The sequence below is a fragment of the Bombina bombina genome, chromosome 3, assembly GCF_027579735.1.
Source record: "Bombina bombina isolate aBomBom1 chromosome 3, aBomBom1.pri, whole genome shotgun sequence".
NCBI classification, from domain to species: Eukaryota; Metazoa; Chordata; class Amphibia; order Anura; family Bombinatoridae; genus Bombina; species Bombina bombina.
The window spans coordinates 26059093-26072152 of NC_069501.1; positions in this window are offsets into that span (position 1 = coordinate 26059093).

Genomic DNA, 13060 nt, shown 5'->3' on the forward strand with positions numbered 1-13060 from the left:
ACATCATTATTAGGCGCCACTACTTGTGTCGTCGTGGTCACATCATTATTAGGCGCCACTACTTGTGTTGTCGTGGTCACATCATTATTAGGCGCCACTACTTGTGTCGTCGTGGTCACATCATTATTAGGCACCACTACTTGTGTCATCATGGTCACATCATTATTAGGCGCTGCTACTTGTGTTGTCGTGGTCACATCATTATTAGGCGCTGCTACTTGTGTTGTCACGGTCACATTATTATTCGGCGCTGCTACTTGTGTTGTCATGGTCACATTATTATTAGGCGCTGCTACTTGTGTTGTCGTGGTCACATTATTATTAGGCGCTGCTACTTGTGTTGTCGTGGTCACATTATTATTAGGCACTGCTACTTGTGTTGTCGTGGTCACATCATTATTAGGCGCCACTACTTGTGTCATCGTGGTCACATCCTTATTAGGCGCCGCTACTTGTGTCATCATGATCGCATCATTATTAGGCACCACTACTTGTGTCATCATGGTCACATCATTATTAGGCGCTGCTACTTGTGTTGTCGTGGTCACATTATTATTAGGCGCTGCTACTTGTGTTGTCATGGTCACATTATTATTAGGCGCTGCTACTTGTGTTGTCGTGGTCACATTATTATTAGGCGCCACTACTTGTGTTGTTGTGGTCACATCCTTATTAGGCGCTGCTACTTGTGCTGTCGTGGTCACATTATTATTAGGCGCCACTACTTGTGTTGTCGTGGTCACATCATTATTAGGTGCCACTACTTGTGTTGTCGTGGTCACATCATTATTAGGCGCTGCTACTTGTGTTGTCGTGGTCGCATTATTATTAGGCGCCACTACTTGTGTTGTCGTGGTCACATCATTATTAGGTGCCACTACTTGTGTTGTCGTGGTCACATCATTATTAGGCGCTGCTACTTGTGTTGTTGTGGTCACATTATTATTAGGCGCTGCTACTTGTGTTGTCGTGGTCACATTATTATTAGGCGCCACTACTTGTGTTGTTGTGGTCACATCCTTATTAGGCGCTGCTACTTGTGCTGTCGTGGTCACATTATTATTAGGCGCCACTACTTGTGTTGTCGTGGTCACATCATTATTAGGTGCCACTACTTGTGTTGTCGTGGTCACATCATTATTAGGCGCTGCTACTTGTGTTGTCGTGGTCGCATTATTATTAGGCGCCACTACTTGTGTTGTCGTGGTCACATCATTATTAGGTGCCACTACTTGTGTTGTCGTGGTCACATCATTATTAGGCGCTGCTACTTGTGTTGTCGTGGTCACATTATTATTAGGCGCTGCTACTTGTGTTGTCGTGGTCACATTATTATTAGGCGCCACTACTTGTGTTGTCGTGGTCACATTATTATTAGGCGCTGCTACTTGTGTTGTCGTGGTCACATTATTATTAGGCGCCGCTACTTTTGTCATCATGGTCACATCCTTATTAGGCGCTGCTACTTGTGTCATCATGGTCACATCATTATTAGGCGCTGCTACTTGTGTCATCATGGTCACATCCTTATTAGGCGCCGCTACTTGTGTCATCATGGTCACATCATTATTAGGCGTCGCTACTTGTGTCATCATGGTCACATTATTATTAGGCGCTGCTACTTGTGACGTCGTGGTCACATCCTTATTAGGCGCCGCTACTTGTGTCGTCGTGGTCACATCCTTATTAGGCATCGCTACTTGTGTCATCATGGTCACATCATTATTAGGCGCTGCTACTTGTGTCATCATGGTCACATCCTTATTAGGCGCCGCTACTTGTGTCATCATGGTCACATCCTTATTAGGCGCCGCTACTTGTGTCATCATGGTCACATCCTTATTAGGCGCCGCTACTTGTGTCATCATGGTCACATCATTATTAGGCGTCGCTACTTGTGTCATCATGGTCGCATCATTATTAGGCACCGCTACTTGTGTCGTCGAGGTCACATTATTATTAGGCACCGCTACTTGTGTCATCGTGGTCGCATCATTATTAGGCACCGCTACTTGTGTCGTCGTGGTCACATCATTATTAGGCGCCGCTACTTGTGTCATCGTGGTCGCATCATTATTAGGCACCACTACTTGTGTTGTCGTGGTCACATCATTATTAGGCGCCGCTACTTGTGTCATCGTGGTCACATTATTATTAGGCACCGCTACTTGTGTCATCGTGGTCGCATCATTATTAGGCACCGCTACTTGTGTCGTCGTGGTCACATCATTATTAGGCGCCGCTACTTGTGTCATCGTGGTCGCATCATTATTAGGCGCCACTACTTGTGTCGGCGTGGTCACATCATTATTAGGCGCCGCTACTTGTGTCGTCGTGGTCACATCATTATTAGGCGCCGCTACTTGTGTCGGCGTGGTCACATTATTATTAGGCGCCGCTACTTGTGTCGTCGTGGTCACATCATTATTAGGCGCCGCTACTTGTGTCGTCGTGGTCACATCATTATTAGGCGTCGCTACTTGTGTCATCATGGTCACATTATTATTAGGCGCTGCTACTTGTGATGTCGTGGTCACATCCTTATTAGGCGCCGCTACTTGTGTCGTCGTGGTCACATCCTTATTAGGCATCGCTACTTGTGTCATCATGGTCACATCATTATTAGGCGCTGCTACTTGTGTCATCATGGTCACATCATTATTAGGCGCTGCTACTTGTGTCGTCATGGTCACATCATTATTAGGCGTCGCTACTTGTGTCATCATGGTCACATCATTATTAGGCGCTGCTACTTGTGTCATCATGGTCACATCATTATTAGGCGCTGCTACTTGTGTCGTCATGGTCACATCCTTATTAGGCGCCGCTACTTGTGTCATCATGGTCGCATCATTATTAGGCACCGCTACTTGTGTCGTCGTGGTCACATTATTATTAGGCGCCGCTACTTGTGTCATCATGGTCGCATCATTATTAGGCACCGCTACTTGTGTCGTCGTGGTCACATTATTATTAGGCACCGCTACTTGTGTCGTCGTGGTCACATCATTATTAGGCGCCGCTACTTGTGTCATCGTGGTCGCATCATTATTAGGCGCCGCTACTTGTGTCATCATGGTCGCATCATTATTAGGCACCACTACTTGTGTTGTCGTGGTCACATCATTATTAGGCGCCACTACTTGTGTCGGCGTGGTCACATCATTATTAGGCGCCGCTACTTGTGTCGTCGTGGTCACATCATTATTAGGCGCCGCTACTTGTGTCGGCGTGGTCACATTATTATTAGGCGCCGCTACTTGTGTCGTCGTGGTCACATCATTATTAGGCGTCGCTACTTGTGTCGTCGTGGTCACATCATTATTAGGCGCCGCTACTTGTGTCGTCATGGTCACATCATTATTAGGCGCCGCTACTTGTGTCGTCGTGGTCACATCATTATTAGGCGCCGCTACTTGTGTCGGCGTGGTCACATCATTATTAGGCGCCGCTACTTGTGTTGTCGTGGTCACATTATTATTAGGCGCTGCTACTTGTGTTGTCGTGGTCACATTATTATTAGGCGCCGCTACTTGTATCATCGTGGTCACATTATTATTAGGCGCCGCTACTTGTGTTGTCTTGGCCACATCATTATTAGGCGCCGCTACTTGTGTCGTCGTGGTCACATCATTATTAGGCACCGCTACTTGTGTCGGCGTGGTCACATCATTATTAGGCGCCGCTACTTGTGTCGTCGTGGTCACATCATTATTAGGCGCCGCTACTTGTGTCGGCGTGGTCACATTATTATTAGGCGCCGCTACTTGTATCATCGTGGTCACATTATTATTAGGCGCCGCTACTTGTATCATCGTGGTCACATTATTATTAGGCACCGCTACTTGTGTCGTCGTGGTCACATCCTTATTAGGCGCCGCTACTTGTGTCATCATGGTCGCATCATTTTTGGACGTAGCCACTTATGTCATCGTAGTCATTTTTGGGCGTCACTACTTGAGTCGTCATGGTCGCATCGCTTCTGCGTTGCCACACTTTATTTTTCAATATCAGAGCCTCCATATCCTCCTTGCTTGAGTATAGTATTCAGTTACCGTTGTTTAAGCTTATTATTCTGTGTTTCTGATGGCTCTGAAAATGGGATTGGACTTTGGCTTTGGCTATTCTAAACTCCTTTTGGTACCTTAAAAAGATTGGACTGATACCTGCACTTACACTTTCTACAGGGCGTTTAACAAAAAATCTTTTTAATGTTAAATTTCTCACAAATGTTTTAACCTGAATGTGTGTCTCTAATTTATTTATACGTGCAGTGGGTGCATAGGTTAAACCTGAACTCAAAATTCTTTCTTCATCATTTGTTAAGTCCTTACTACTTAAGTTAAAGATCCCTGAGGTCACTGTATCTTTTACCAATGGTTCATTTGCCACTCTCTTCTTCCCCTTCCCCCTGCTGCTTCTCTTCCTGTGTTTATTGGTGTTTCTAAATATCTTCATTTTTCTTCTCTGTCCTCTCTCCCCAGATGTATTGAAGTGGCCTCCCTCGGAGGGCTCTCGCCTAAAAAATCTTGTTCATAATTGTTGTCATCAGAGTTTAAATCTTGTAGAGGTCAATATCCTCTTCTCCCTCCATGATCCCTATATCCCCTGTTCATTCATACTTGTTTATTTCTAGTCTGAAAGCTCTTGTCTCATTCTAGCATAATTATCTCTTCCATTAGGGTTCCTATTAGTTTCTTTTTATTCCTCCTTTCCCATTGTGTATCCTTCGTTTCTACCCTCTGTTCCCTGGTACCCTCTATATCAACTGGTTTATTCAATTGTGCAGAACAGAGGGTAGAAACAAAGGATACACAATGGGAAAGGAGGAATAAAAAGAAACTAATAGGAACCCTAATGGAAGAGGTCATCAGCAAAAGGTAAACCAGCAGTTTAGCAGTTTAGCAGGGTTAAACAGGCAGAGTAGTCAGACAGGCAGAGTTCAGCAATGATAAGGCAATCCAGCTATTCAAGGGTTAAACAGGCCGAGTAGTCAGACAGGCAGAGTTCAGCAATGATAAGGCAATCCAGCAATTCAAGGGTTAAACAGGCCGAGTAGTCAGACAGGCAGAGTTCAGCAATGATAATGCAGTCCAGCAATTCAAGGGTTAAACAGGCAGAGTAGTCAGACAGGCAGAGTTCAGCAATGATAAGGCAGTCCAGTAATTCAAGGGTTAAACAGACAGAGTAGTCAGACAGGCAGAGTTCAGCAATGATAAAGCAGTCCAGCAATTCAAGGGTTAAACAGGCAGAGTAATCAGACAGGCAGAGTTGAGCAATGATAATGCAGTTCAGCAATGAAAATGCAATCCATCAATTCAAGGGTTAAACAGGCAGAGTTCAGCAATGATAAGGCAATCCAGCAATTCAAGGGTTAAACAGACAGAGTAGTCAGACAGGCAGAGTTCAGCAATGATAATGCAGTCCAGCAATTCAAGGGTTAAACAGGCAGAGTAGTCAGACAGGCAGAGTTCAGCAATGATAAGGCAGTCCAGCAATTCAAGGGTTAAACAGACAGAGTAGTCAGACATGCAGAGTTCAGCAATGATAAAGCAGTCCAGCAATTCAAGGGTTAAACAGGCAGAGTAGTTAGACAGACAGAGTTCAGCAATGATAATGCAGTCCAGCAATTCAAGGGTTAAACAGGCAGAGTAGTCAGACAGGCAGAGTTCAGCAATGATAAGGCAATCCATCAATTCAAGGGTTAAACAGGCAGAGTTCAGCAATGATAAGGCAATCCAGCAATTCAAGGGTTAAACAGACAGAGTAGTCAGACAGGCAGAGTTCAGCAATGATAATGCAGTCCAGCAATTCAAGGGTTAAACAGGCAGAGTAGTCAGACAGGCAGAGTTCAGCAATGATAAGGCAGTCCAGCAATTCAAGGGTTAAACAGACAGAGTAGTCAGACATGCAGAGTTCAGCAATGATAAAGCAGTCCAGCAATTCAAGGGTTAAACAGGCAGAGTAGTTAGACATTCAGAGTTCAGCAATGATAAGGCAATCCAGCAATTCAAGGGTTAAACAGGCAGAGTAGTCAGACAGGCAGAGTTCAGCAATGGAAAGGCAATCCAGCAATTCAAGTAATAAAGCACCTAGGAGCACACACAGTAGCACCTATACTTGGGCAGTGAATGTAAGTTGTGCAGGTACTTACATAGGTGCCGATTCGCGCCAAGGAGGACTTCAAATAATCCGGCTTCAGAGGGGAATAGACGTGCAGTGATGGTGTCATTATCGCACGCTCACAGCAACCGCTGCATTCCTGGCAACAGCCAGAGCGGTGCAAGGAGAGCACAGAACGGCATGAGAAAGGGAGTGTCAATCTTTGTGAGCGGGAGAGTCTTTCCATTGTAACAGACCGTAAGACGTAGCGAGCTGGGAAAGTTTTGTTGCTCCAGGGACTTTGTCAATAGGGAGGTTGAAATCCTCAAGAATGAGGACAGGAATAGGAAATAGGTCAGCCAGGCAGCAAAGTGATCAAGAAACTAAGCTGAGGAGCCGGGGGGGGGCGATGTATAACTGCAACATATAGAGATAGGGGAGGGAATAAGCAAATCGTGGATTTTTAAGGAAGAAAGATGTGGTTTGTTAAAAGATGCATCAAGAGGGAAGTAAAATACCTACACCTCTTTGTCTGTTTCTTGGCCCAGAAGTGTGGCTGAAGTGGAGGCCCCATGTGACAATGCAGCAGGGGAGGCAGCGTCTGAGGGACATAGATAGGTTTCTGTGAGAGCCAGAAGGTTCAGGGAATGGGTGATAAAGAGGCCATGGATAGAATGAGCTTGTTACAGACAGACCAAGAGTTCAGCGTTTTACAGATGAAATGGTGTTGACTTTATATACTCAAGGATTGGAATTAGGTTTCTAGAGTTCTAGTTTTTAGGAGGTTAGTAGGGCATACACGGTCAGATGAGATTATGAATTTGTAGAAGACCAGAATTAGGGGAGATGTTGTACCAGTGATATGCCTATGTCAGCATAGATGTATGTGCCAGTACTCTTCATATGCCCACTATATACCCACATGAGATATCAGGTCAGACCCACAGCCCCCTCACTACAGCAACAAGCTTGAATTAGACCCTCAGCTAAAAAGCACGACTAGAGGTATAGTGCTTGCAGCTCCTCATGCCAACTATTTGGTCTTTGATGCCCAGTCATGTCCGCTATGTGCCCAAACAAGACCTTAGGTCAGAAATATGACCTCTGATGCCCACTTATGCCAGCTATGTGCCTAAACTTAACCTCAGATAAGAGACATGGGCATCTATTTATCAAGTCATCAACTTACTTGCATTCGACGGCACCAATACGCTCGCCTAAGATCGTCTAACATCGCTGCCGCTGACCTGAATATGTTCAATTATCAAGAAAGCTGTCAAAAAGACGTGCACCCAAGTACGGTGCGATGAGCAGCAGACTGTTGTTAACTAACATTCATCAATCTCGCTGCTCTTCGGCTTTTTTACAGCTTTCTTGGTACCCTGTCACTAAACACCCACACTATACTATACTGTTTACTTCCTATACCGCCGCTCCCAGAGCCCACCACAACTCTAATAAATGTATTAACCCCTAAACCGCCGCTCACGGACCCCGCCGCAACTAAAATTGTTTAACCCATAAACCGCCGCTCCCGGAGCCCACCGCCACCTACATTATACTTATTAACCCCTAATCTGCCGCCTCCTAAACCGCCGCTCCCTACATTATATTTGTTAACCCCTAATTTGCCCCCTACACCGCCGCCACCTACATTATACTTATTAACTCCTAATCTGCCCCCCCTACACCGCCGACACCTACATTATACTTATAAACCCCTAATCTGCCGCCCCCAACGTCGCCGCCATTATATTAAATTTATTAACCCATAAACCTAAGTCTAACCCTAACACTCCCTAACTTAAATATAATTTAAATAAATCTAAACAAATATTACTATCATTAAATAAATTATTCCTATTTAAAACTAAATACTTACCTGTAAAATAAACCCTAAGATAACTACAATATAACTAATAGTTACATTCTAGCTAGCTTAGGCTTTATTTTTATTCTACAGGCAACTTTGTGTTTATTTTAACTAGGTACAATAGTTATTAAATAGTTATTAACTATTTAATAACTTCCTAAGTTACAATTACACCTAAAACTACACTATAATTAAATAAATTCCCTAAACTAAATACAATTAAATAAAATTAAATAAAATTATCTAAAGTATAAAAAAAACCCACTAAATTACAGAAAATAAAAAACAAATTACAAGATTTTTAAACTACTTACACCTAATCTAATCCCCCTAACAAAATAAAAAAGCCCCCCCAAAATAAAAAAAAAACCTACCCTACACTAAATTACAAATAGCCCTTAAAAGGGCCTTTTGCGGGGCATTGCCCCAAAGTAATCAGCTTTTTACCTGTAAAAAAAAATTACAACCCCCCACATTAAAACCCACCACCCACACAACCAACCCTACTCTAAAACCCACCTAATCCCCCCTTTAAAAAACCTAACACTAACACCTTGAAGATCACCCTACCTTGAGAAGTCTTCACCCAACCGGGCCGAAGTCCTCAACGAAGCCGGCAGAAGTGGTCCTCCAGACGGGCAGAAGTCTTCATCCAGACGGCATCTTCTATCTTCATCCATCCGGTGCGGAGCGGCTCCATCTTCAAGACATCCGACGCGGAGCATCCTCTTCTGATGACGTCATCTTGAACAATGACTGTTCCTTTAAGTGACGTCATCCAAGATGGCGTCCCTTCAATTCCGATTGGCTAATAGAATTCTATCATCCAATCGGAATTAAGGTAGGAAAAATCCTATTGGCTGATGCAATCAGCCAATAGGATTGAAGTTCAATCCTATTGGCTGATCCAATCAGACAATAGGATTGAGTTTGAATTCTATTGGCTGATTGGAACAGCAAATAGAATGCAAGCTCAATCCTATTGGCTGATTTATTTAAATTAGGGGGTGTTAGGGTTAGACTTAGGTTTAGGGGTTAATAAATTTAATATAGTGGCATCGATGTTGGGGGCAGCAGATTAGGGGTTAATAAATGTAGGTAGTGGGGGCAGATTAGAGGCTAATAAGTATAATGTAGGTGGCGGTGGTGTAGGGGGGCAGATTAGGGGTTAATAAGTATAATGTAGGTGGCGGTGTGAGGGGCAGATTAGGGGTTAATAAATATAATGTAGGTGGCGGCAGTGTAGGGGGGCAGATTAGGGGTTAATAAATATAATGTAGGTGGCGGCGGTGTAGGGGGGGCAGATTAGGGGTTAATAAATATAATGTAGGTGGTGGCGGTGCAGGGGGGCAGATTAGGGGTTAATAAGTATAATGTAGGTGGCGGTGGGCTCCGGGAGCGGCAGGATAGAGGTTAATAAGTTTATTTAGTTGCGGCAGGGTCCGGGAGCAGCGGGATAGGGGTTAATAACTTTTATTAAGGTGGCGGCGGTGTAGGGGGGTCAGATTAGGGGTTAATAAGTATAATGTAAGTGGCGGCGGTGTAGTGGGCTTTCGCTGCTTTCAGACTCCCATTGATTCCTATGGCATCCGCCGCCTCCAGGGCGGCGGATTGAAAACCAGGTACGCTGGGCCGGAATAGTGGCGAGCGTATCTGGTAGGAGTTTGGTAACTAGCAAAAGTAGTCAGATTGTGCCGAATTTGCATTCGGAACATCTGTAGTGACGTAAGCATCGATCTGTGTCGCACTGAGTCTGGCGGATCGTATGTTACGTCACAAAATTCTACTTTTGCCGGTCTGTATGGTTTGATAACTAAGGGGAATCAGGCTCGCCACAAATACTCGGCGGAATTCCAGCGTATTTGCAGTTGACGGCTTGATAAATAGATGCCATGGTCTTTGATGCAACTATGGGCTAAATTACGAGTGGAGCGCTAAATTATTGCTCTTGCGCTAACTTCAGCTTTTTGTGCGCTTTGGATACCACCTGTATTACAAGTTGAAAGTAAAAATAGCCCTATTAGCCAAAGCAATAATCTGACGATCGTGTTAACGTATTCTCCCATAGACTTCAATGGAGCCTGAAAAGTTAAAAACCTAACACATCATCCCAATCACTTTATGTCACGTGCGCTAACCTAGCATGAAATATAAATATTTCACATTCCAATGTTCTTCACATAGCAGGATATTTTCTGTTTTTTCATAAATACAAATTTATATATATATATATATATATATATATATATACAGTACTGTATATATATATAAATGTGATGGTTTGGGTAAAATATATATCTATACCTATATACATATATATATATATAAATATAAAGAAATAAATAATTATATATAGGAATATATATTTAAAATACGTATTTCCTTATGTGAAGATCATTAGAATTTGAAATATTTACCGCACATACACAAACACTTTATTAAACATTGCATAAATATGATTCTACGTGTTTTCATTTACTTAACTGCAAAGGACTCCAATGCAGTTATGTATATATCTATATATGTATACAGATGTATGTATGTGTTTTATTCTGTATTTACTGTACATATTTCACATTCCAATGTTCTTCACTAACAGGATAATGTCCTTTTTATTCTTAAATACATATATATATACCTGCATATTTATTTCTATAGATAAATAGTTATATATATATATATATATATATATATATATATATATATATATGTGTGTGTATTTTACATGAACAGTATCAAACATATATATACCTATACCTGCATATTTATTTCTATAAATAGTTATATACAGTATATATATATATATATATATATATATATATATATACATATACCTATACCTGCATATTTATTTCTATAGATAAATAGGTATATATATATATATATATACCTATACCTGCATATTTATTTCTATAGATAAATAGGTATATATATATATATATATATATATGCATTTTACATGAACAGTATCATATATATATATATATATATATATATATATATATATACACAGTATATATTTGATAATAAAAAGTACATTATTTTCTATGTAAAGAACATAGAAATATAAAATATGTGTTTTGCACATTGCGTTTCTCAATTTAAATCTTAATGCAGTTGGGTTAGCGCACATGAAAACGTAGTATTCTTAAGACTCATTATTGAAATATTACATATAAACTATTAAGAAGAATGAATATTAATGTATTACATTAATAAACATGCTGTAAAATAGTCTAAATAATCCATGGAATATATCTATATATTTTACAGCATGTTTCTTTATAAAAGGGACATTATCCTGTAAGTGCAGAGCATTGGAATGGGAAATATGTTTTGTCTAATGTTATCTCATCTAGACTGGTTATATGTTATGTCATTGTCAATAGTTTATACTATGTGCCTCTTTCATACCGAGTAACTTAGCTAGACACTAGATGGCAGCTCCATTCATACCTGTGCCACCTGCTGCCATATGTAAGGTGCCAGCCTGGAGTCACAAGAGATCCCCAACAGAAGACTTACCCAGAATAACCAGGAGTAGCAGAGAGACAGACGCTGGTGCCATGGTTTGTGCACAAGAAAACTGCCCGCTACTCTGATCTGTGCATCAGACATTAGGAAACAGTAAGTTACAGATATGTGACCTCCCCCACATCCAGCTAACTCAGGAAACCACCGTACAGCGCGCAGCAACCACATTTACTAAGCAGTCGGGATTCAAAAGATGAACTTCAGACAGAAGAAATAATTAAAGAGATATGAAACCCAATTTCTTTCATGATTCAGAAAGAAACATGTTATTTTAAACAACTTTCTAATTTTATTTCTTGGTATCTTTTGTTAAAAAGCAGGAAAGTAAGCTCAGGATAATAATAATAATGGGACACTATATGGCAGCAGTTTTGCCAGAAAGATATCCATTTGCGAGAACACTAGAGGGCAGCACTATTTCCTGCAATGCAATCATGATTGTGCGATTGTGTTTTACTTATAATATTGCGATTACACTGTAGCAAACATGTTCTTTATTATATATCAATATATATAGATATTATAGAACACGTTTGCTACAGTGCAATCGCAATATTGTGAAATATGAATATTGCAATCACCACTGCGTTTTCTCAGTATAATGTAAATATGAATATTGCAATCACCACTGCGTTTTCTCAGTATAATGTAAATATGAATATTGCAATCACCACTGCGTTTTCTCAGTATAATGTAAATATAATATTGCAATCACCACTGCGTTTTCTCAGTATAATGTAAATATAAATATTGCAATCACCACTGCGTTTTCTCAGTATAATGTAAATATGAATATTGCAATCACCACTGCGTTTTCTCAGTATAATGTAAATATAATATTGCAATCACCACTGCGTTTTCTCAGTATAATGTAAATATGAATATTGCAATCACCACTGCGTTTTCTCAGTATAATGTAAATATGAATATTGCAATCACCACTGCGTTTTCTCAGTATAATGTAAATATGAATATTGCAATCACCACTGCGTTTTCTCAGTATAATGTAAATATGAATATTGCAATCACCACTGCGTTTTCTCAGTATAATGTAAATATGAATATTGCAATCACCACTGCGTTTTCTCAGTATAATGTAAATATGAATATTGCAATCACCACTGCGTTTTCTCAGTATAATGTAAATATGAATATTGTAATCACCACTGCGTTTTCTCAGTATAATGTAAATATGAATATTGCAATCACCACTGCGTTTTCTCAGTATAATGTAAATATGAATATTGCAATCACCACTGCGTTTTCTCAGTATAATGTAAATATGAATATTGCAATCACCACTGCGTTTTCTCAGTATAATGTAAATATGAATATTGCAATCACCACTGCGTTTTCTCAGTATAATGTAAATATGAATATTGCAATCACCACTGCGTTTTCTCAGTATAATGTAAATATGAATATTGCAATCACCACTGCGTTTTCTCAGTATAATGTAAATATGAATATTGCAATCACCACTGCGTTTTCTCAGTATAATGTAAATATGAATATTGCAATCACCACTGCGTTTTCTCAGTATAATGTTAG